Source organism: Nerophis ophidion, linkage group LG23 (genome assembly GCF_033978795.1).
Source record: "Nerophis ophidion isolate RoL-2023_Sa linkage group LG23, RoL_Noph_v1.0, whole genome shotgun sequence".
Lineage (NCBI taxonomy): Eukaryota > Metazoa > Chordata > Actinopteri > Syngnathiformes > Syngnathidae > Nerophis > Nerophis ophidion.
Genome location: NC_084633.1, coordinates 42,915,300 through 42,939,488, shown reverse-complemented (window position 1 = coordinate 42,939,488; position 24,189 = coordinate 42,915,300). Strand labels below are relative to the sequence as shown.

At 42.5% G+C, this 24,189-nt stretch overlaps 1 long non-coding RNA gene across 4 annotated transcripts in view; it reads right to left on the bottom strand.

Moving 5' to 3' along the window:
* Positions 1 to 16,563, bottom strand: part of LOC133541357 (uncharacterized) — a 68,617-nt gene extending 52,054 nt beyond the window's left edge. The window contains exons 1-2 of one of the 4 annotated variants that reach the window (XR_009803847.1): positions 16,421 to 16,563; positions 8,809 to 8,935 (exon numbers count right to left, since the gene is read on the bottom strand). This is a non-coding gene — a long non-coding RNA (uncharacterized LOC133541357). Of the gene's footprint in view, positions 1 to 3,014; positions 3,520 to 8,808; positions 8,936 to 16,420 lie in introns of those variants that run through there. The other 3 variants (XR_009803846.1, XR_009803848.1, XR_009803845.1) reach the window with 3 other exon arrangements.
* Between the last annotated feature and the right edge of the window lie 7,626 nt (positions 16,564 to 24,189).

Sequence of the window (24,189 nt, the reverse complement as noted above, 5' to 3'; positions counted from 1 at the left end):
TGAATTGCTGACAGAATTTAGTATGAATGTAAGAATAGTTTGAATGTTGGAATGGTTCGAATGTTGAAGAGTTGGAATTTCCAGGAAAACTGTAATGTGGTTTAAAACTTGGGAAAGTGTTAGTTTGAATGTCCAGGATGAGTGGAATATGTTGTTGTTGGAATGGCTTGAATATTTTCATATTAAAGTTAAAGTAGCAATGATTGTCACACACACACTAGGTGTGGTGAGATTATTCTCTGCATTTGACCCATCACCCTTGATCACCCCCTGGGAGGTGAGGGGAGCAGTGGTTAGCAGAGGTGCCGCGCCCGGGAATCATTTGTGGTGATTTAACCCCCAGTTCCAAGCCTTGATGCTGAGTGCCAAGCAGGGAGGTAATGGCTCCCACGTTTATAGTCTTTGGTATGACTCGACCGGGGTTTGAACTCACAACCTACTCATCTCAGGGCAGACACTCTAATGGTAACTTCCTGGAAATTTGCGAATTTTGGTAAAAGCGGATTTTTTTTGAAAATGATGAAGAGCATGAACAAGTTGAATTGGTTAGTGTTGGAATTGTTTAAATCTGTCAAGAAATGTTGAAGTAGTAACAGTTTTTTAATTGAATAATGGTATTTCTGAATTTCGTGAAAACCGGGAATTTTTCAAGTTCTGAAAGCAACTTGGTTTTTTTTGTCCTGACTAAGAAGAATGTTTTGACAGTGGAACAGTTGAAATGTGAAAGGAGTCATCGCAGTATAGAGGGTTGGAAATAAGGTTAGAAAAATAAAGGAATTCCTGGAAATTTGTTGAATGTGGAAAAATGGTTGTTTGAATTTCCAGGATGAATGGAATGTGTTGAAGGTGGAATGCTTTGAATGGGTTGAAAAATGTTGGAATTGTGGAAGTTAGAAAAATGTATAATTCATTTTGAATGGGAAAAATGTCCCTAAATACTGGGAATTTTAGGAAATCCGGGAATGTGTTTAAATAAGTGTTGAAAGGGAGCACAGTTCCTGAACAGGCTGAACATTTTGAAGTTGGAACGCTTTGAATCGGATGAAAAATGCAGGAGTTGTTGAACTTTGACGTAATTCATTTCAATAGGAATTTCATGGAAATTTGGGAATTTCGGGAAAAGCGAGATTTTTGGGGGAAATTGTGAATGTTCTGAATGGTGGGTGTTGGACTTTTTCACATCAGTCGAGAAATGTTGAAGTAGTAACATTTTTAATTAAGACATTTTTAATTCTCATTCTCTGATGTCAGTCTAGTGGTTTCGAGTTTCAGGCTTGTTAACTCAACTTTTAGCGTTGTCTGTTCCTTTTTTATTTCCACCATTTCAGCATGATTGTGCTCGACTGATTAAGTTCATCCAAAATGTCCAGTTTCCCAAGTTTTTCAACCATAGCTTGCAACATTTTTCGATCGTCTGGAGTAAATGTTACATTTTTGTCCAGTTCACTAGAGGACAATTGATCACTGGCTCGTTTAGATTCCTTTGATCCGCGTTGTGGCATATTATATATTATATACATATATATACATACATACATACAGTATATGGTTGCAGGGGAACAATGAGTCACTCGGCGCTCTAGGCACCTTGTTTTCAGCCAAAACACCCTCGTTAGTAATGTATATTTCACCAATTGCAGAGAGGTGGATATAAATAGCGAAAACGACTTCAAAATCTTGTGTCACTGGCGCGTTTGTTATTTCTAACATTACATACTGGGACTTGTGTAGAGACAGACGGTGTCAGCTCACGTTGCTCACGGCGGCCATCTTTTCTTGTTTGGGGTCTTAGTGAGTGGAAACTATTGTATTACTTTCCCATACTAAATCAGAGTTTGAAGCTTTGATGAACATGATGGCCTTGTCGTACAAAGTTTAGTTTCCACACAGTTTGGGGATTATAAGTATGGAAGTAAAAATGCATCTGTTGTTTTGTGTCAGTTTTGTTCAAGTAAACTCCTGTTTGTTAAACCTTTGTACAAGTTTCAAACGATGGCAATGCTAATTTTTGTTAGCCTGTCAAAGTGGTCGTCCATTGTATGTTAGCATTAAGCTAGTGGCGCAAAAGCCAAATTTTATCCTGTATGGTTGTATTGTGATGGGTCTTCTTCCATCCATCCATTTTCTACCTCTTGTCCTTTTTCATTTATCATGAATTGATTAACGTGGACCCCGACTTAAACAGGTTGAAAAACTTGTTTAAAAAACACCCGAATGGTGTTACCATGTAGTGGTCAATTGTACGAAATATGTACTGTACTGTGCAATCTACTAATAAAAGTCTCAATCAAACAATCAAACAGGGGGGCGGAAGGCGGGGTACACCCTGGAAAATTCCATAAAACCTTTAAACTATTTTTAAAATGTTATCCAAGTAAAAATGTATCCTCCAGTTTGTGGCTATTATAAGGCATATTTCCTGAGGATATGCATTTTTACAGCATGTTTTAAAGAGATAGCATTCTGGGTATATTATATTGATCAACTAATTCTTATTTAGGGGGCTTAGTGAGCGGAATAGACTGCATTGTTAGAATTAGGATAGTTAAGGTGTTGCTAACATTTGTTTAGGAATTAGAATACATAACAAATAAAACATGTTATTGTCTTACATTAGGGATGTGAATGATAGGCAAAGTAAAAAAAAAAAATCTGATCCCCTTTGATAATTTTTTCTACATCCTGTGAACGGGTTGATGCTGTGGTGAAAGTGAGAAAAAAAATACATGTCAGGAAAATGCAAATTTCAGCAAAAATGGCTGGAAAACGTTTTAAAACCTGGTTAAAGATTGTTGGTGGTAAACCCAGAGAGGCATGTTTGTGTTATAAGATGATGTTAGAATTAGCTTTATTATTTAGGTTTAGGGGGCCCCGTCATGGAGGCCGCCCCCGGCCCAGCTCTGACTTGTTCCACCACTGGTCATTGTGATTATATTATATATTCCAAATGTCACGTTCTTGTTATTAATCAAATATAAAGTTAGTAAAGATGTGAGAGTAAGAAGTAAACAAACCTGTTCTGTGTAACACAATTGATGTTTCTTGAAAACAGCGTCCAGTAGTTGATTGTAATCCTCCTTTGTTCTAGAAAGTTCCGCCTTGTATTCTGCTATCGTTCTTTCTAACACTACAAATATTTCTTCAACGGCAGCAGTTAGTCGCTGATCCACCAACGCTCTCAACATTTGTAATGTAGACATTTTCACACAATCACAACACTTTACTCTCACACTTGATCTCTACTTCGCGATGTGTTGATAACTTCTGTGTCTTCTGTTAGCAGCTAACAAGCTAAGCTAACTAGCGAGCTAAGCTAACTAACAAGCAAAGATAGCACGAGAAGCGGCACAGTGCTTCTAGCGCATCCAGACGATGTTTATCCTTGACTAAAGAATCAAAGATGTATTTTATACGACGTAAATATTTCAAACTGGAGAACAAATAATAAGACTGACTTATTAGCGTCCTGCTCGCGGCTTTCTGCGTCGATGTGCTTTCACGACAGTTAGCACGCTTGACGTTACAAGGCAGTGGGATGTCTATGAGCAGTACTGTCTTGTAACGTCAAGTGTGCTAACTGTCGTGAAAGCACCTCGATGAAGAAAAAAAAGCACAGAACGCTAATAAGTCAGTCTTATTATTTCTTATTAAGTTTGCAATATTTACGTCGTATAAAATACATCTGTGATTCAATATTTAAGGATAAAGTGGTCTCGAAGCGCTAGAGGCACTGTGCCGCTTAACCCGTGCTATCTTTGCTGGTTAAAAGTGCAAGTCATTGACTGGACTGGAAGACAACTCTAGAGACCAAGTCAGGAAAGTAAAGTGCAAGTCATTGAAAGGACTGGAAGACAACTCTAGAGACCAAGTCAGGAATGTAAAGTGCAAGTCATTGACTGGACTGGAAGACAACTCTAGAGACCAAGTCAGGAATGTAAAGTGCAAGTCATTGAAAGGACTGGAAGACAACTCTAGAGACCAAGTCAGGAATGTAAAGTGCAAGTCATTGACTGGACTGGAAGACAACTCTAGAGACCAAGTCAGGAATGTAAAGTGCAAGTCATTGACTGGACTGGAAGACAACTCTAGAGACCAAGTCAGGAAAGTAAAGTGCAAGTCATTGAAAGGACTGGAAGACAACTCTAGAGACCAAGTCAGGAATGTAAAGTGCAAGTCATTGAAAGGACTGGAAGACAACTCTAGAGACCAAGTCAGGAATGTAAAGTGCAAGTCATTGACTGGACTGGAAGACAACTCTAGAGACCAAGTCAGGAAAGTAAAGTGCAAGTCATTGAAAGGACTGGAAGTCAACTCTAGAGACCAAGTCAGGAATGTAAAGTGCAAGTCATTGAAAGGACTGGAAGACAACTCTAGAGACCAAGTCAGGAATGTAAAGTGCAAGTCATTGACTGGACTGGAAGACAACTCTAGAGACCAAGTCAGGAAAGTAAAGTGCAAGTCATTGAAAGGACTGGAAGTCAACTCTAGAGACCAAGTCAGGAATGTAAAGTGCAAGTCATTGAAAGGACTGGAAGACAACTCTAGAGACCAAGTCAGGAAAGTAAAGTGCAAGTCATTGAAAGGACTGGAAGACAACTCTAGAGACCAAGTCAGGAATGTAAAGTGCAAGTCATTGACTGGACTGGAAGACAACTCTAGAGACCAAGTCAGGAAAGTAAAGTGCAAGTCATTGAAAGGACTGGAAGACAACTCTAGAGACCAAGTCAGGAAAGTAAAGTGCAAGTCATTGAAAGGACTGGAAGACAACTCTAGAGACCAAGTCAGGAATGTAAAGTGCAAGTCATTGACTGGACTGGAAGACAACTCTAGAGACCAAGTCAGGAATGTAAAGTGCAAGTCATTGAATGGACTGGAAGACAACTCTAGAGACCAAGTCAGGAATGTAAAGTGCAAGTCATTGACTGGACTGGAAGACAACTCTAGAGACCAAGTCAGGAATGTAAAGTGCAAGTCATTGACTGGACTGGAAGACAACTCTAGAGACCAAGTCAGGAATGTAAAGTGCAAGTCATTGACTGGACTGGAAGACAACTCTAGAGACCAAGTCAGGAATGTAAAGTGCAAGTCATTGAAAGGACTGGAAGACAACTCTAGAGACCAAGTCAGGAAAGTAAAGTGCAAGTCATTGAAAGGACTGGAAGACAACTCTAGAGACCAAGTCAGGAATGTAAAGTGCAAGTCATTGACTGGACTGGAAGACAACTCTAGAGACCAAGTCAGGAATGTAAAGTGCAAGTCATTGACTTGACTGGAAGACAACTCTAGAGACCAAGTCAGGAATGTAAAGTGCAAGTCATTGAAAGGACTGGAAGACAACTCTAGAGACCAAGTCAGGAATGTAAAGTGCAAGTCATTGACTGGACTGGAAGACAACTCTAGAGACCAAGTCAGGAATGTAAAGTGCAAGTCATTGAATGGACTGGAAGACAACTCTAGAGACCAAGTGAGGAATGTAAAGTGCAAGTCATTGAAAGGACTGGAAGACAACTCTAGAGACCAAGTCAGGAATGTAAAGTGCAAGTCATTGAATGGACTGGAAGACAACTCTAGAGACCAAGTGAGGAATGTAAAGTGCAAGTCATTGAAAGGACTGGAAGACAACTCTAGAGACCAAGTCAGGAATGTAAAGTGCAAGTCATTGAAAGGACTGGAAGACAACTCTAGAGACCAAGTCAGGAATGTAAAGTGCAAGTCATTGACTGGACTGGAAGACAACTCTAGAGACCAAGTGAGGAATGTAAAGTGCAAGTCATTGAAATGACTGGAAGACAACTCTAGAGACCAAGTGAGGAATGTAAAGTGCAAGTCATTGAAAGGACTGGAAGACAACTCTAGAGACCAAGTCAGGAATGTAAAGTGCAAGTCATTGAATGGACTGGAAGACAACTCTAGAGACCAAGTGAGGAATGTAAAGTGCAAGTCATTGAAAGGACTGGAAGACAACTCTAGAGACCAAGTCAGGAATGTAAAGTGCAAGTCATTGAAAGGACTGGAAGACAACTCTAGAGACCAAGTGAGGAATGTAAAGTGCAAGTCATTGAAATGACTGGAAGACAACTCTAGAGACCAAGTGAGGAATGTAAAGTGCAAGTCATTGACTGGACTGGAAGACAACTCTAGAGACCAAGTGAGGAATGTAAAGTGCAAGTCATTGACTGGACTGGAAGACAACTCTAGAGACCAAGTCATGAATGTAAAGTGCAAGTCATTGACTGGACTGGAAGACAACTCTAGAGACCAAGTGAGGAATGTAAAGTGCAAGTCATTGAAATGACTGGAAGACAACTCTAGAGACCAAGTGAGGAATGTAAAGTGCAAGTCATTGACTGGACTGGAAGACAACTCTAGAGACCAAGTGAGGAATGTAAAGTGCAAGTCATTGACTGGACTGGAAGACAACTCTAGAGACCAAGTCATGAATGTAAAGTGCAAGTCATTGACTGGACTGGAAGACAACTCTAGAGACCAAGTCATGAATGTAAAGTGCAAGTCATTGACTGGACTGGAAGACAACTCTAGAGACCAAGTCAGGAATGTAAAGTGCAAGTCATTGACTGAACTGGAAGACAACTCTAGAGACCAAGTCAGGAATGTAAAGTGCAAGTCATTGAAAGGACTGGAAGACAACTCTAGAGACCAAGTTAGGAATGTAAAGTGCAAGTCATTGACTGGACTGGAAGACAACTCTAGAGACCAAGTTAGGAATGTAAAGTGCAAGTCATTGACTGGACTGGAAGACAACTCTAGAGACCAAGTCAGGAAAGTAAAGTGCAAGTCATTGACTGGACTGGAAGACAACTCTAGAGACCAAGTCAGGAATGTAAAGTGCAAGTCATTGACTGAACTGGAAGACAACTCTAGAGACCAAGTCAGGAATGTAAAGTGCAAGTCATTGAAAGGACTGGAAGACAACTCTAGAGACCAAGTTAGGAATGTAAAGTGCAAGTCATTGACTGGACTGGAAGACAACTCTAGAGACCAAGTCAGGAAAGTAAAGTGCAAGTCATTGACTGGACTGGAAGACAACTCTAGAGACCAAGTCAGGAATGTAAAGTGCAAGTCATTGACTGAACTGGAAGACAACTCTAGAGACCAAGTCAGGAATGTAAAGTGCAAGTCATTGAAAGGACTGGAAGACAACTCTAGAGACCAAGTTAGGAATGTAAAGTGCAAGTCATTGACTGGACTGGAAGACAACTCTAGAGACCAAGTCAGGAAAGTAAAGTGCAAGTCATTGACTGAACTGGAAGACAACTCTAGAGACCAAGTCAGGAATGTAAAGTGCAAGTCATTGACTGGACTGGAAGACAACTCTAGAGACCAAGTCAGGAATGTAAAGTGCAAGTCATTGACTGGACTGGAAGACAACTCTAGAGACCAAGTCAGGAAAGTAAAGTGCAAGTCATTGACTGGACTGGAAGACAACTCTAGAGACCAAGTCAGGAATGTAAAGTGCAAGTCATTGACTGGACTGGAAGACAACTCTAGAGACCAAGTCAGGAATGCTCTCCCTATTTACATACTCAGCAAATGTTGGATTTTCAGCTGCTGGATCTTTACAACTACACTCAAAATCAACTTGGCTTTTGATTCCAACAACTCAAAATAATAATAATACACTCACAGTCACTTCTAACACAAAGCTGATGTTGTCTTTAGATACTGTCAAAATGATGTGTTTTTTTTCATGAAGTTTTAAAAGCATTACGTCACAAACATTTGCTCTTTTTGACATTGTTATAGTCCAACCAACAAAACTGCAGCTTTGGACGTGTTTCACGCTTTTGCAAGATCAGACAGTTGTCAAGTTGAAGAAGACATGAGATTGTAAGTCAAAAGTGACAGACGAAGATATTTAGCAAGGAAAAGGAAGTGCACATTATTTCCAGGCTTTCACTTCAAACCATGTGGTGGTCCAGATCTGGCCCTCGGACCTTGAGTTTGACACACATTATTTGCTCATCCCAGCCTAAGAGCTTACTGACAATAATGAAATAGCTTTTCCTCCACGTATTCACCAGCCAGGGTAATAAGATGGACGAGGGTATGTTTACAACTTCAATGGCTGTGTCCCTGCCTGAATGTCTCCAAAGCAAACACTTTGCAATCCAGTCTTTCTTGTCCTGAAATGTGCATCAAGTGACAGTTCACGCCCTGAAATGTACATCATGTAACAGTTCCCGCCCTGAAATGTACATCACGTAACAGTTCCCGCCCTGAAATGTGCATCAAGTGACAGTTCCCGCCCTGAAATGTGCATCAAGTGACAGTTCCCGCCCTCAAATGTACATCATGTGACAGTTCCCGCCCTGAAATGTACATTATGTAACAGTTCCCGCCCTGAAATGTACATCAAGTGACAGTTCCCGCCCTGAAATGTGCATCAAGTGACAGTTCCCGCCCTGAAATGTGCATCAAGTGACAGTTCCCGCCCTGAAATGTACATCATGTAACAGTTCCCGCCCTGAAATGTGCATCAACTGACAGTTCCCGTCCTCAAATGTACATCATGTGACAGTTCCCGCCCTGAAATGTGCATCAAGTGACAGTTCCCGTCCTCAAATGTACATCATGTGACAGTTCCCGCCCTGAAATGTGCATCAAGTGACAGTTCCCGTCCTCAAATGTACATCATGTGACAGTTCCCGCCCACACAGCCAACTTGGAAACGGGTCATTGGAGAAGGAAAACATATTTTCCATACATTAGCCGCACCGCAGATATCCACCTTGTGAAATGGCTTCCAGTATTTACTCATTTAGATCTAGTAAAGGTTTACTTACATACCTTAAGTGCATCCAAACAGTGTCTGTAACACGGCAGTAAAACGGCTGATCAAACAAAATAGAAGTCACCGCGCAAGCTAGCTCCGGGAGTAGCTAGACAGACTCCATATCTCCATGGTGACGTGAAACTGAAACGATAGGAAAAGAATGAATACTAACACAGCGACTTGTAAACATGTTGGTATATTCGCTAATGCTAGCGACACCAGCGTCATTACATGACCATAGCATGTAGGAATATTGTTCAGTTTTTTCTGTATTGGCCCTCTGAATATGGGTCCTCACTCAGATGGTAAATGTGTTGTACTTGTATAGCGCTTTTCTAACCCTTTTTAAGGAGCCCAGAGCCCATTCACACACCGACGGAGGGAGCTGCCATGCAAGGTGCTCACCAGGACCCATCAGGAGCAAGGGTGAAGTGTCTTGCCCAAGGACACAACGGACGTGACTAGGATGGTAGAAGGTGGCGATTGAACCAGTCACCCTCAGATTGCTGGCACAGCCACTCTACCAACTTCGCCACGCCGTCCCCAGCATGAAAGGAATTAGTTGTGTGCACTCTTTGCTTGTTTTATTTAATACTATTGCAGTAGCAGCAGCAGGTAATAACCTAAAAGTAGACATGAACACAACAAAACAATGTATCTGTTTTTGAATGATCATAATGTAAATAATAGACATGAATTCATCAACTGAACCATATTGTTGTCAACCATGATATGACAGATTATCAATCACTGTGATTTTACCCTAACTTATTCATTTTAGCATTACATTTTATCATCACCATTAATTTATGTCATATAATGTTTTAAATGTGATGAGAATTTTTTATAATGTCACCATGATTGATGGACAAGCATACTAAAAAAACAAAAAACACAGGCGCTCTGTTTGAGCCACACATTACACATTTAAGATGAACTACATTAGAGAACTACAAATCCCATCGGCCAAACCAGGAAGTAAAGTGCCGATATTTTCAAACTCAAGTCAAGAATAAACCTTTGAACTCTCAAATGCATCCAGACACACAAGGTGACAGCACTCTAATACAACAGATTTCAATCCGCACATTACTGTGGTTGTAGTCTTTAACTTCATCATTTTGCCAATGTCGTTGAAAAGCTAAAACAGTGCGTGTTTGTCAAACAGCCAGCCAGCTGCGGACTTAGCGGACACACAACAAACACAAAAGAAAGGAAGCAAGCAAACATTGATTTCAAACAATAGTTCAGTTGATCTAACCAAGAAAAGTGGACATAATACAATGATCTCACAAGTGTGATATGTCGGTGACCAAGCACGCTGTTTTCTTACCAAACCAACAATCACACCATTTTTAAAAGCAACCTAAGTAGTCACATGACAGTGGTAGCCACGCCCATCTTAAAACTCCCAGGCAAGTCCGCCATAAATACATATACACATAACAGTAAATCCAACAAATATGCAAGAAAACTCTCCTACAGACGCTTTAGTAAGCAAGAATAGTTTTAGTTGTGGTGCAAAAGTTACAAATGTTGCCTGGAGGGGTGCATGAAAATCTGTAGGACAGAACAGCTGGAAGACTGACGGCACTTTGGGTGGGATGAGAAAAAGAAGCACTAGTCGTAAAGGGAAGCAGCACCTGCAATCAGCACATTTGCTCCATAAGATGGCGCCGTAGCACAAACAATAAAAAAAAACCCACCTAGGTGTATTCACTCTTTATTATGGCTATTCTAGCACAGGGTTAGTGCGTCTGTCTCACAATACCAAGATCCTGACTTCCAATCTGGGCTCGGGATCTTTCTGTCTGGAGTATGCTTGTTCTGCCAGTGACTGCTTGGCTTACCTCCAACTTCCTCCCACCTCCAAAGACATGCACCTGGGGATAGGCCCCTCCCACCTCCAAAGACATGTACCTGGGGATGATAGGCCCCTCCCACCTCCAAAGACATGCACCTGGGGATAGGCCCCTCCCACCTCCAAAGACATGCATCTGGGGATAGGCCCCTCCCACCTCCAAAGACATGCACCTGGGGATAGGCCCCTCCCACCTCCAAAGACATGCACCTGGGGATAGGCCCCTCCCACCTCCAAAGACATGCACCTGGGGATAGGCCCCTCCCACCTCCAAAGACATGCACCTGGGGATAGGCCCCTCCCACCTCCAAAGACATGTACCTGGGGATAGGCCCCTCCCACCTCCAAAGACATGCACCTGGGGATGGTAGGCCCCTCCCACCTCCAAAGACATGCACCTGGGGATGGTAGGCCCCTCCCACCTCCAAAGACATGTACCTGGGGATAGGCCCCTCCCACCTCCAAAGACATGCACCTGGGGATAGGTTGATTGGCAACACTAAATGGTCCCTAGTGTGTGAATGTTGTCTGTCTATCTGTGTTGACCCCGTGATGAGGTGGCAACTTGTCCAGGGTGTACTCCACCTCCCGCCCAATTGTTGCTGAGATAGGCACCAGCGCCCCCCGCGACCCCAAAAGGAATAAGCGGTAGAAAATGGATGGATGGATGAAATAAAGTTGTCAGTTTGAACCTCCAGATAAGCCTCCTGCATGTTTGTGTCCCTGAGTCGACTCACAAGTTCTTCTCAGCCTCACTTCCCTCTGCCCAAACATGCTCTGATGCTCGTTGCTATGGTAACAGTTACATGCCTTCAAAATTAGATGCAGATACAACGTTAAAAAGGAATATACAGTGCATGAGATTTTTAACTCACCGTAACTCTAGATGAATGGGAGCCCTGAGCTTGTTTCTCTTCAGAGAGACGGTCCCAACTGGAGGTAATGGGAGACAAAGACACCCCAAGTGTGTCTCTTATGTCCAGTCTGCTACCTTGTTTTGTTTTGGTGGCTGTCACTGCAGAAAGACGGTCCCAACTGGAGGTAATGGGAGACAAAGACACCCCAAGTGTGTCTCTTATGTCCAGTCTGCTACCTTGTTTTGTTTTGGTGGCTGTCACTGCAGAAAGACGGTCCCAACTGGAGGTAATGGGAGACAAAGACACCCCAAGTGTGTCTCTTATGTCCAGTCTGCTACCTTGTTTTGTTTTGGTGGCTGTCACTGCAGAAAGACGGTCCCAACTGGAGGTAATGGGAGACAAAGATACCCCAAGTGTGTCTCTTATGTCCAGTCTGCTACCTTGTTTTGTTTTGGTGGCTGTCACTGCAGAAAGACGGTCCCAACTGGAGGTAATGGGAGACAAAGACACCCCAAGTGTGTCTCTTATGTCCAGTCTGCTACCTTGTTTTGTTTTGGTGGCTGTCACTGCAGAAAGACGGTCCCAACTGGAGGTAATGGGAGACAAAGACACCCCAAGTGTGTCTCTTATGTCCAGTCTGCTACCTTGTTTTGTTTTGGTGGCTGTCACTGCAGAAAGACGGTCCCAACTGGAGGTAATGGGAGACAAAGACACCCCAAGTGTGTCTCTTATGTCCAGTCTGCTACCTTGTTTTGTTTTGGTGGCTGTCACTGCAGAAAGACGGTCCCAACTGGAGGTAATGGGAGACAAAGACACCCCAAGTGTGTCTCTTATGTCCAGTCTGCTACCTTGTTTTGTTTTGGTGGCTGTCACTGCAGAAAGACGGTCCCAACTGGAGGTAATGGGAGACAAAGACACCCCAAGTGTGTCTCTTATGTCCAGTCTGCTACCTTGTTTTGTTTTGGTGGCTGTCACTGCAGAAAGACGGTCCCAACTGGAGGTAATGGGAGACAAAGACACCCCAAGTGTGTCTCTTATGTCCAGTCTGCTACCTTGTTTTGTTTTGGTGGCTGTCACTGCAGAGAGACGGTCCCAACTGGAGGTAATGGGAGACAAAGACACCCCAAGTGTGTCTCTTATGTCCAGTCTTCTTCTTGCACAGACATGCTGGATTCATCTGCTTTGTTGACGAATGGGTCGCAGATCCATTCCCTGGCAGTTCGTGGGTCTTTTGAAGTTGGGGAGAAGCGCTCAAAGTCTTTTCCAAGCACAGACAGGTGATGGTGCAGCAGCTTGTGAATGAAGGTGCAGCAGCTTGTGAATGAAGGTGCAGCAGCTTGTGAATGATGGTGCAGCAGCTTGTGAATGAAGGTGCAGCAGCTTGTGAATGAAGGTGCAGCAGCTTCTGAATGATGGTGCAGCAGCTTGTGAATGAAGGTGCAGCAGCTTGTGAATGATGGTGCAGCAGCTTGTGAATGAAGGTGCAGCAGCTTGTGAATGAAGGTGCAGCAGCTTGTGAATGAAGGTGCAGCAGCTTGTGAATGAAGGTGCAGCAGCTTGTGAATGATGGTGCAGCAGCTTGTGAATGATGGTGCAGCAGCTTGTGAATGAAGGTGCAGCAGCTTGTGAATGAAGGTGCAGCAGCTTGTGAATGAAGGTGCAGCAGCTTGTGAATGAAGGTGCAGCAGCTTGTGAATGAAGGTGCAGCAGCTTGTGAATGAAGGTGCAGCAGCTTGTGAATGATGGTGCAGCAGCTTGTGAATGAAGGTGCAGCAGCTTGTGAATGAAGGTGCAGCAGCTTGTGAATGAAGGTGCAGCAGCTTGTGAATGAAGGTGCAGCAGCTTGTGAATGAAGGTGCAGCAGCTTGTGAATGATGGTGCAGCAGCTTGTGAATGATGGTGCAGCAGCTTGTGAATGAAGGTGCAGCAGCTTGTGAATGAAGGTGCAGCAGCTTGTGAATGAAGGTGCAGCAGCTTGTGAATGAAGGTGCAGCAGCTTGTGAATGAAGGTGCAGCAGCTTGTGAATGAAGGTGCAGCAGCTTGTGAATGATGGTGCAGCAGCTTGTGAATGATGGTGCAGCAGCTTGTGAATGAAGGTGCAGCAGCTTCTGAATGAAGGTGCAGCAGCTTGTGAATGAAGGTGCAGCAGCTTGTGAATGAAGGTGCAGCAGCTTCTGAATGAAGGTGCAGCAGCTTGTGAATGAAGGTGCAGCAGCTTGTGAATGAAGGTGCAGCAGCTTGTGAATGAAGGTGCAGGCTCAGTCTCACGCAAAAACCCTGCCAATGTTTGAAACATGTCCAATATGCCTCTGTTCACACCTTTGATTTTAAATGCAGCTACTTTATCTGCCAATTTAAATACCGTTGTCATTTGTCCCTGAAGTGACAGATTGACAGAGGCAGCAGAATATGTGGCACAAGTAAGCCAGTCTTGCTGCCCTTTCCTCGTCAATGAAATGTTCTGCCAGCGGTGACTTCTTTTCTGAGAGGAATCTTTGCAGTGGCTCTCGTAATTCCAAAACTCTGGCCAGTGATTTCCCACGAGATAAGCATCTTATTTCTGTGTTTAAGAGTTAGGGTCAGGTGCTCCACGTCCATGTCCTCACAAACAGGCGGCAGTTAAGTGTGTGTGCTTTAATGCGATTAATAACTTTAACCACATCATTTAATACGCTGGCATTTCTTGTAAGTGTATCTTGTCTTTTTTATGTTGATTAAAAAAATAAATTAATAATAGATTCTTCTGCGACCCGGTACCAATCGAGCCGCGGCCCGGTGGTTGGGCACCAATGTTTTATATGACATTGTCACTGAAAGAAAGCAAATTGTCACCAGGGTAATTGTGACATGGTGTCAAATATTTTGACAGGAAGTGATGTAACGTGAAGCTGCCACGCCTGCAAGTACTGATCATGTGGACCTGGCCTACATTTTGGATGATGATTAGACAGATTGCAAGTTCTACTAACAACAAGCTTTTTTTCATCAGTTCATGTTCATGTAAAGATGGATTCTTCTTCATGTCTCTTTTGTGAGGCTAAGGTTTTGCACTTTATTGTCATTTTGCCTCTGTGGAAGCTGTTATTCATCCTGTCCACCTTCCCTTAGACCAGACCTGGGCAAATGAAGGCCCGGGGCCACATGCGGCCCGTTTAGCTTTTCAACCTGGCCCATTCATCTTTTAGATGTTTAAGATGGAAAGTGTAGCGGCCATCATGATGTGCACTCTTCTTTTATAATCACCCCAAGTCTTCAACTATACCAAGTCTTTCCATGCTGGGAATCTGCGCTTTGGCATGATATAATAGTTACTATGCTCATGTAATGAGTTACTATGGTCATGTAATGAGTTACTACGGTCATGTAATGAATTACTATGGTCATGTAATTATTTACTATGGTCATCTAATTACTTACTATGGTCATGTAATGAGTTACTATGGTCATCTAATGAGTTACTATGGTCATCTAATGAGTTACTATGGTCATCTAATGAGTTACTACGGTCATGTAATGAATTACTATGGTCATCTAATGAATTACTATGGTCATCTAATGAGTTACTATGGTCATCTAATTACTTACTATGCTCATGTAATGAGTTACTACGGTCATGTAATGAATTACTATGGTCATCTAATGAGTTACTATGGTCATCTAATTACTTACTATGGTCATGTAATGAGTTACTATGGTCATCTAATTACTTACTATGCTCATGTAATGAGTTACTACGGTCATGTAATGAATTACTATGGTCATCTAATGAGTTACTATGGTCATGTAATGAGTTACTATGGTCATGTAATGAGTTACTATGGTCATCTAATGAGTTACTATGGTCATCTAATGAGTTACTATGGTCATCTAATGAGTTACTATGGTCATCTAATGAGTTACTATGGTCATCTAATGAGTTACTATGGTCATGTTTTTTTTTTGTTTTTTTTCCAAGATGGCGCTGCTGTAGTGGCTGCTGTAGGCAGGATCTCTGTGCTCTTGTGTCATCCTTTTGTGTTTCCCTCTTGTTTTCATGTGGTATTATATTTTTTTGCCTTTTGGTCCGGGACCCTTTGGGACTGTGTGACAAGGGGTGCCACTTTCGTGACCTCTGTGGTGCTTTTTTTGTGGACTTTTGGATCTGCCTCCCGGGAGCCTTTTGGCCATGGAGACCAGCTGCAGGGTCTCTGCTACACCGGAGTCTGTTTGGATGTACTGGAGGAGATGCGGATGAGGGGACAGGACTGCGGAGCTAGCACTGAGCTACTGGGACGGAGAGGCTTCCCGGTGTCTTGACTGGGTGAGCAGGTGTCGGACACCTCAGTCACCTTGGACGTGTCCTCGCTCATCCATGCAGACTGGACACTGGCCGAGAGTGGAGTCGGCTGTCTTGGTTGCTTTGTTGGGTCTGCTCCTGTCTCTGGCCATGCTCCCTCCTCCTCAGCAGACGATGGCGTGGAACACCACAGAGGCCACCACAGTGGATATGTTTCTTTTACTTTTTATTCATAGCTGTATGTAGAAGTGTCTGCTTGTATCTGCTGCTTTAATGTCTTTAATGTCCTCTGTGTTCTTTGATGTTTGATGTTTCCCTCTTACACACATGGAAGAGGGATGTGTACTATGGCTATGAGTTGTTCTTTTCCCTTGGCCTCAGTCTGGACCCCCACTCCAGGGACTAGGCTAAGACTGATTTTTTATTTTTGTATTTTATTTTAATCTTCTATTTTTTAAAAGCAGTAATAAAGCACACGGTAGAAGCATCAAGACAAACAATAGAACGCCAGTGTAAAAGAGCAAACTGTCACAGCAACACAAACACAACTTTAAATCAGCAATAAAGCACACGGTAGAAGCATGAAGACAAACAATAGAACGCCAGTGTAAAAGAGCAAAGTATTACTCACTGCGAATAAAACCCGTCCGATCCACATCCGTCAAAAAAGAATAATGATGAAGCAGTGAAGGAGGGACTCAGGTGGAACTAAATACAACTAATTAAACGAGGAACAGGTGTGCAGACACGGAGCAGATAGTAAAGGTGCCACAAAAGACAGAGAGCAAACAGGAAACAGTAAGAAAATAAGAGCAGCAGGACAGGAAGTGATTTCAAAGACAGGAAAAGCAAACATGATCAAAGTGTCAGTAGCACTTCTGACACATCTATATATATATTAGACCAGGGTCTCAGACACGTGAGATCTTATTTTGCGGCTCCCACGCTAATATGAAAGTTGAATGTTAGTGAGAGTTTGATATGAATGGTGCTTGACAGCGTTGTGGGCGGAGCTGAAGGAATCCACCAATCACGGTGTGCTATATGGCTCTCCAACAGTGACGTCACTTGTGTGACGCAGGCGGAGACAGGTTTGAAATAAAGTTGAAAACGATGATGCTGTGTTCCAAATTTAAGTTATTTAATGAATCTGTACTTTGTTTATTATATATATATATATATATATATATATATATATATATATATATATATGTTTTATATTGCTGTTGGACTTACTGTTTGTAATTGTTGAAATTTATAAATAAACATTCCAAAAAAAAAAAAGGTTTGAAATAAAGAAAGTTGAAAACGATGATGCTGTGTTCCAAATTTAAGTTATTTAATTAATCTGAATGAGCCTATGGCTTTGCAACTGGTTATTATATATATATATTTTTTTGGTATTCTATTTTTGTTACTTTGAGCCTCACAACTTTTATACAGTATAGGTGCTGTTTTGTACTGTTTTTCTAATGTTTTCTAATGTTTTATACTGTTTTGAACTATTTTGATTATTGTTTCTCATCTGTTTGTTATTATTGAAATTTATGAATAAACATTTTAAAAAAAATTTTGAAATAAAGTGGTCCCGGTGTAAAACTGGAGCCTCCCTCGGTGTTTGTTATTTTGTACTTTTATACAGTATAGGCGACATATATAAACATCTCCGCTCCACTCATCGTGTCACCACTTCCGCTCTTAGGGCCTTCAAAGTAAGAGCTCAAGGCATATAATGTATAACAGCTTTGACCAGGAACTTCATTCATCCATCCATTTTCTACCGCTTCCCTTTGGGGTCGCGGGGGGCGCTGGTGCCTATCTCAGCTACAATCGGGCGGAAGGAGGGATACACCCTGGACAAGTGGCCATCTCATCACAGGGCCAACTTAACATCAGAAAATGAAAGAGGCTCCGCCCCCTTCCTTCTTTCTTCCTACTTTGGTCATGTTGACATTGATAAGGTGTCTTCATGAAGTTGATCTTCATCTCAGGACAAAAGTAAAGACTTCAAGTACTGCATCATCTCTTCCTTTACTAGTACTTGACAAAGTCACTTGGAAGTAGGAGTACATCAAAGTACAACACAAGTACCTTGCTGAAAATAACACTCATTATTAAATTGCAGGACATTCACCTATTTGTTACCTAATGTTAATGTACAACATGTAAATTAAACATACATTTAGTAATAACATTCTCTTTTTACTGCATAATATCAACATTTATTCACATTCAGATATTTAATGGTCACACATTCTGTTACTTATTACTTTTATCATTTATTCTCTGAAATGAAGCATTCATTCATGTATTATTCTCAACATGCATATATAAGTATTACTTTGTTTTTATTGTACACAGTAGTCATTTTCTACCTTCAAGTACTGACTACTATTACTGTTAATAAGTGAAGGGAAAGCAGGTGCCTTGCCCAAGGACACATCGGCACTGACTCGGATGGCAGAAGCGGGGATCGAACCTGGAACCTTTCGAGTTGCTCTACCACCTGAGCCACGCTATGACTTTCCCCATTAGCGTAGTGTTACTATTATTACTAGTATTACTATTCAAATGTGTTTTTTTCTTCAATCTTCATCTTGGGAGTTCTTGTCCGGCAATGAAAATACAAAAAAAAAGGAACAAACAAACAAAAATCCACCTTGTTTGTTATTTGTCAACCAAAGCAAAGAAAAACAGTTATTTTTGTTAGTGTAAGAATAAAAAGAAGACTATTTTTTAAATATTTTTTTTATTAAAAACAGTCAGAAACTCATTTTATTTTGGAGACAAATGTGCTGACTGGCCCACTTTGGTTGGACTTTTAGAACTACCATATACAAATAGAAGACTAACATTCTTTACAGTATTTCTTTTTGTACAGTGACGTGAAAGTAAACCATGTAACAACGTGGACTGGAGGACTACCAAAGTACAGTAGTACTACAAAAGAGAGAAAAGTGAATTCCTATATATATATATATATATATATATATATATATATATATATATATATATATATATATATATATATATATATATATATATATATATATATACACATACAGGTGGGTGCCATGATTGGGTATAAAATCAGCTTCCCAAAAAATGCTCAGTCCGTCACAAGAAAGGATGGGGCGAGGTACACCCCTTTGTCCACAACTGCGTGAGCAAATAGTCAAACAGTTTAAGAACAACCTTTCTCAAAGTGACATTGCAAGAATTTTAGGGATTGTGTACACAAACCACAGTGTATGTACCACTAGTAGTACACAAACCACAATGTATGTACACAAACCACAGTGTATGTACACAAACCACAGTGTATGTACACAAACCACAGTGTATGTACACAAACCACAGTGTATGTACACAAACCACAGTGTATGTACACAAACCACAGTGTATGTACCACTAGTAGTACAAAAACCACAGTGTATGTACACAAACCACAGTGTATGTACACAAACATGTATTTAATATTAAACATGTATCTAACATTTATACACTGAACATGTATTTAATAATCATATACTAAATGTATATGATTATTAAATACATGTTCAGTGTATTAATATTAAATATATGATTAGTATATAATTAAATATACGTTTAATAATCATATACTAAACCTCTCCTCTCTGAGCTGCCACCTTACCGTGGTAGAGGAGTTTGCGTGTCCCAATGATCCTAGGAGCTATGTTGTCCGGGGGCATAAAGCCCCCTGGTAGGGTCTCCCAAGGCAAACAGGTTCTAGGTGAGGGATCAGACAAAGAGCAGCTCGAAGACCTTTATGAAGATGAAAAACCATGGACCCAGATTTCCTTCGCCCGGACGCGGGTCACCGGGGCCCCCCTCTGGAGCCAGGCCCGGAGGTGGGGCACGATGGCGAGCGCCTGGTGGCCGGGCCTGTTCCCATGGGGCCCGGCCGGGCACAGCCCGAAGAGGCAACGTGGGTCACCCCTCCAATGGGCTCACCACCCATAGCAGGGGCCATAGAGGTCGGGTGCAGTGTGTGCTGGGCGACAGCCGAAGGCAGGGCACTTGGCGGTCCGATCCTCGGCTACAGAAGCTAGCTCTCGGGACGTGGAACGTCACCTCACTGGGGGGGAAGGAGCCTGAGCTAGTGCGCGAAGTCGAGAAATTCCGGCTGGACTCACTTCGACGCACAGCAAGGGCTCTGGAACCAGTTCTCTCGAGAGGGATTGGACCCTCTTCCACTCTGGCGTTGCCGGCAGTGAGAGGCGACGGGCTGGGGTGGCAATTCTTGTTTCCCCCCGGCTCAAAGCCTGTACGTTGGAGTTCAACCCGGTGGACGAAAGGGTAGCCTCCCTCCGCCTTCGGGTGGGGGGACGGGTCCTGACTGTTGTTTGTGCTTACGCACCAAACAGCAGTTCAGAGTACCCACCCTTTTTGGGAACACTCGAGGGAGTACTGGAAAGTGCTCCCCCGGGTGATTCCCTTGTCCTACTGGGAGACTTCAACGCTCACGTTGGCAACGACAGTGAAACCTGGAGAGGCGTGATTGGGAAGAATGGTCGCCCGGATCTGAACCCGAGTGGTGTTTTGTTATTGGACTTTTGTGCTCGTCACAGTTTGTCGATAACAAACACCATGTTCAAACATAAGGGTGTCCATATGTGCACTTGGCACCAGGACACCCTAGGCCGCAGTTCCATGATCGACTTTGTAGTTGTGTCATCGGATTTGCGGCCTCATGTTTTGGACACTCGGGTGAAGAGAGGGGCGGAGCTTTCTACCGATCACCACCTGGTGGTGAGTTGGCTGCGATGGTGGGGGAGGATGCCGGACAGACCTGGCAGGCCCAAACGCATTGTGAGGGTCTGCTGGGAACGTCTGGCAGAGACTCCTGTCAGACAAAGTTTCAATTCCCACCTCCGGAAGAACTTTGAACATGTCACGAGGGAGGTGCTGGACATTGAGTCCGAGTGGACCATGTTCCGCACCTCTATTGTCGAGGCGGCAGATCGGAGCTGTGGCCGCAAGGTAGTTGGTGCCTGTCGGGCCGGCAATCCTAAAACCCCTTGGTGGACACCAGCGGTGAGGGATGCCGTCAAGCTGAAGAAGGAGTCCTATCGGGTCCTTTTGGCTCATAGGACTCCGGAGGCAGTGGACAGGTACCGACAGGCCAAGCGGTGTGCAGCTTCAGCGGTCGCGGAGGCAAAAACTCGGACATGGGAAGAGTTCGGGGAAGCCATGGAAAACGACTTCCGAACGGCTTCGAAGCGATTCTGGACCACCATACGGCGCCTCAGGAAGGGGAAGCAGTGCACTATCAACACCGTGTATGGTGCGGATGGTGTTCTGCTGACTTCGACTGCGGATGTTGTGGATAGGTGGAAGGAATACTTCGAAGACCTCCTCAATCCCACCAACACGTCTTCCTATGAGGAAGCAGTGCCTGGGGAATCTGTGGTGGACTCTCCTATTTCTGGGGCTGAGGTCGCTGAGGTAGTTAAAAAGCTCCTCGGTGGCAAGGCCCCAGGGGTGGATGAGATCCGCCCGGAGTTCCTTAAGGCTCTGGATGCTGTGGGGCTGTCTTGGTTGACAAGACTTTGCAGCATCGCGTGGACATCGGGGGCGGTACCTCTGGATTGGCAGACCGGGGTGGTGGTCCCTCTCTTTAAGAAGGGGGACCGGAGGGTGTGTTCCAACTATCATGGGATCACACTCCTCAGCCTTCCCGGTAAGGTTTATTCAGGTGTACTGGAGAGGAGGCTACGTCGGATAGTCGAACCTCGGATTCAGGAGGAACAGTGTGGTTTTCGTCCTGGTCGTGGAACTGTGGACCAGCTCTATACTCTCGGCAGGGTTCTTGAGGGTGCATGGGAGTTTGCCCAACCAGTCTACATGTGCTTTGTGGACTTGGAGAAGGCATTCGACCGTGTCCCTCGGGAAGTCCTGTGGGGAGTGCTCAGAGAGTATGGGGTATCGGACTGTCTTATTGTGGCGGTCCGTTCCCTGTATGATCAGTGCCAGAGCTTGGTTCGCATTGCCGGCAGTAAGTCGGACACATTTCCAGTGAGGGTTGGACTTCGCCAAGGCTGTCCTTTGTCACCCATTCTGTTCATAACTTTTATGGACAGAATTTCTAGGCGCAGTCAAGGCGTTGTGGGGTTCCGGTTTGGTAACCGCAGGATTAGGTCTCTGCTTTTTGCAGATGATGTGGTCCTGATGGCTTCATCTGACCGGGATCTTCAGCGGCTGGCCTGGGAACGCCTCGGGATCCCCCGGGAAGAGCTAGACGAAGTGGCTGGGGAGAGGGAAGTCTGGGTTTCCCTGCTTAGGCTGTTGCCCCCGCGACCCGACCTCGGATAAGCGGAAGATGATGGATGGATGGATACACTGAACATGTATTTAATAATCATATACTAAACGTATATTTAATTATATACTAATCATATATTTAATATTAATACACTGAACATGTATTTAATAATCATATACTAAACGTATATGTAATCATATACTAATCATATATTTAATATTCATACAGTAAACATGTATTCATTATCCTCTAAATAAGGCACACTTGGAAATAATGATTTTCTTTATGTGTGCAGTTGCAGCAGAAGTCCACAGGAGGGCGCACGTTCCCTCTTAATAACTCTGCCCCCCCCCCCCTCCCAGTCCTTGTCGAGCCCTATTGAACATTTTCCTATTTTTTTAACATCATTATAGATATATTGTTTTACAGCCCAGCCATATCGGCCTTTTTCCTTTTTTATTTATTTTTTACATAAGGTATGTTTCTCATACACATATATTCATACACTAAACATGTATTTAATATTCATACACTAAACATGTATTTAATATTCATACACTAAACATGTATTTAATATTCATACACTAAACATGTATTTAATATTAATACACTAAACATGTATTTAATATTTATACACTAAACATGTATTTAATATTCATTTAGTAAACATGTATTTATTATCCTCTAAATAAGGCACACTTGGAAATAATGAATTTCTTTATGTGTGCAGTTGCGGCAGAAGTCCACAGGAGGGCGCACGTTCCCTCTTAATAAGTCCGGTCCTCTCCGTCTCTCTCTCTCTTTTTCCTTTTTTTTATTTCTTTTATTTTTTTTTACATACGTTTGGTTTCTCATACACTTATATTTATACACTAAACATGTATTCAATATTAATACACTAAACATGTATTTAATATTTATACACTAAACATGTTTTTAATATTAATACAAAAACATGTATTTAATTTTAATAAACTAAATATATATTTAATATTATTACACTAAACATGTATTTAATATTCATACACTAAACATGTATTTAATATTAATACACTAAACATGTATTTAATATTCATACACTAAACATGTATTTAATATTAATACACTAAACATGTATTTAATATTCATACACTAAACATGTATTTAACATTTATACACTAAACATGTATTTAATATTAATACACTAAACATGTATTTAATATTAATACAAAAATATGTATTTAATTTTAATAAACTAACATATATTTAATATTAATACACTAAACCTGTATTTAATATTCATTCAATAAACATGTAGTTATTATTCTTACACTTAATATGTATTTAATATTTATACACTAAAAAGGTACTTAATATTCATACTAGGGCAGGGCAACAATTAAACATTTTAATCAGATTTAATCGCACTGTTTCTCAGATTAATCACGATTAACTGCATTGTATACGCAAAACCCAATAATGAATTCAAAAGTAGTGTGTAGTGCACCTTTATTGGAATATACAAGATAGAAGCATTTAAGTCTCACCTTAAAACTCATTTGTATGCTCGAGCATTTAAATAGACCTCCTTTTTAGACCAGTTGATCTGCCGCTTCTTTTCTTGTTCTCCTATGTCCCCCCATTCCTTGGGGGGACCATGGATGAAGTACTGGCTGTCCAGAGGATGGACCGCTCGCCTGTGTATGGGTTGGGGACATCTCTACGCTGCTGATCCGCCTCCGCTTGGGATGGTTTCATGTGGACGGGACTCTCGCTGCTGTCTTGGATCCGCTTTGAACTGAACTCTCGCGGCTGTGTTGGAGCCACTATGGATTGAACTTTCACAGTATCATGTTGGACCCGCTCCACATCCATTGCTTTCGGTCCCCTACAGGGGGGGGGGGGGGGGGCGGAGTTGCCCAAATCTGAGGTCCTCTCCAAGGTTTCTCATAGTCAGCATTGTCACTGGCGTCCCACTGGATGTGAATTCTCCCTGCCCACTGGGTGTGAGTTTTCCTTGCCCTTTTGTGGGTTCTTCCGAGGATGTTGTAGTCGTAATGATTTGTGCAGTCCTTTGAGACATTTGTGATTTGGGGCTATATAAATAAACATTGATTGATTGATGATGTGTAATG